The sequence below is a fragment of the Halyomorpha halys genome, unplaced genomic scaffold, assembly GCF_000696795.3.
Source record: "Halyomorpha halys isolate HHAL.00 unplaced genomic scaffold, Hhal_1.1 Scaffold622.1, whole genome shotgun sequence".
Lineage (NCBI taxonomy): Eukaryota > Metazoa > Arthropoda > Insecta > Hemiptera > Pentatomidae > Halyomorpha > Halyomorpha halys.
In genome coordinates, this window is record NW_027106831.1 from 91,678 (window position 1) to 93,842 (window position 2,165).

The 2,165-nt window shown below is 32.5% G+C and overlaps 1 protein-coding gene across 1 annotated transcript in view; it reads right to left on the minus strand.

Annotated features, from left to right (window-relative positions):
• The window catches only part of LOC106684813 (T-complex protein 1 subunit gamma), a 37,328-nt gene that overhangs the window by 10,080 nt on the left and 25,083 nt on the right, over positions 1–2,165 (minus strand). The gene's annotated exons all lie outside the window — the stretch shown is intronic.

A 2,165-nucleotide genomic window follows, 5' to 3' on the forward strand; every position in this document is an offset into this window, starting at 1 on the left:
AGAGAGCGTTTGGTGGTATCGGCATCGAACCTTCGGGTTCATTAAGCCTTTATTATTATTATTATTATTAATGATCATTTTTATAAGATGGCTTCAGTGGCCCGATACATATTTTATGACCAGAAGCCCTTTATTATATGTTGATAGAGTTCATTTTAAATGTTTGTGAGAAAAAGGCTAAGTTAAAATTTAGTTACATTCTGCTTACTGGATTAGTAATAATAAAAATAATAAATACATATAAACACACACACGTTTCAACTGGCGAGGTGAAGTCCTGGAGTATTCTCGCCACTTGGCTCATTGCTTCAAGATGCAGCCGCTGTCTGTGGAGGAGCCAAGCCATGCCAAGCTGCTCATACAGGCTGATGAGTTTAGTGGACAAAAAATATTGAATCTAGTGCGACCCTAGATGTCCCTCATTTTTTCGGTGCCCCTGATTGTTTAAAAGCTTCTTTGAAGCTTTTAAATAACTGCTCTATATGGGACACTAAAAAATCTGCTGACTCCAAATTTTTAGTAAGAAAAAAATCTTATTTGGAATCCAATAAGGACAATATATATACATACAAAATAAGAATACTGTGATAGTGCTATCACACGTTATTCTGGGAACAATAGCTGTTTAATCTTCGGATACAAAGTAAGGTGATTAACCCTGCTTGAGTAACCTTGAAATTACTAACAATTGATTCCCCCCTTTTTTTAAATTTTATTTGTTACATTGGGGATGAAAACATACATTTACCAGTGATGACATTGTTTCCTCTTTCACAAATATAAAACATAATAAATAACACCCTAACACTGTCTCCAAAGCTCAGACTTCACCTTTAAGGCAATTTGGCTACCTGCACCTTTTTTGAATACCTTCCTTCTTTTGTTACCAAAGCAACTATATGTCATTTGTCTTCCCTCTCTTACTCCCACAGCATTCTTTACTCACTTACAATATTGTCTATTGAGTAAGCTACTACATTACCAATGAAGAATAATCTTTTAGGAGCATAGAATCAGCAGAAGGAATGGAAATTGATAAAGAGTGGATTCAAAATATGATCAAATATCCCACTCCACCAATTAAAGAAGGGTAATTACACCCTACAGCAAAAATAACCATACACATAATATTTCAGATTTTAAAGGCTGATTATTTATATTATGTTCATTTTTGTGGGTAATTTAGTTAGTACAAAGTAGACTGGGACTAAATACATTGAAATAATCTCTTCAGGATGAAAAGAGGAGAAAATAATTGCTCATTAGTCTTGAGACTGCTTTAGCAGATTTTTTAATCACCCATTTCTTGTCATTAACAAAGGTCCTTTATCTATTTTCGTCAAGAACAATGGTTCATTTGAATGAAGATGTAACTCATAGAGAAGGCTAAAGCATCTGATATATTGTAACAACACTTGCAGTAGCTAAATCCACTATTCATAATGCACTCCAGCTATTTTGGGTGAAAAGTAACTAGAGCTGAGGGCCAGCTTAGGTTCACAAATAAATCTGGCGATCAATTTACATGTTCTTGGTATTGAAAGATCACCATTAAACTACCCCTGAGGTTCGAAATATGCTCCAAATAGAACAAATTATCAATTTTAGCTCAAAAACCAACTTACAGTTGAGAAGAGGCGAGTCAGGTAAAGCAGTATCAAGACAAAAGAGCGATTTTTTCCAACTCTCTTGATCCTGAATGGATTATTACAATATATATGGTTCCGGCCTAGTCTGTCCTAACCCAATTACCCTGATATAAACACATTACTCGTAATCAAACTTTAAAATTAGAAATATTAAGTGTTAGGTTATTTTGCCATAGAGTGTATATACCAAAATAAAGTGAATAATCTTTTATTTAAGAAAATTTATCGGAAAAGAATAAATTTTTCTGTGAAACACAAATACAGAAAAGGTTATGAGGAGGAAACACCTACCAAGAGTATATAAACATATACATGAAGAATTTTGTACTCTTGCCATAAAAGTAGCTAATGGTTAAAAACAAGGATGTTTATTATTGCATAAAAAAATTAATAAATAAAAAAGGATCTAACTAGTACTTAAAAAAAAGTAAGTGTAATTTAATTTTAAATTTGTTAGATAACTCTTTTCTTTTTGAAGGAAAGTAAAATATTATTATAAAAGATTTTCTTTCTTTC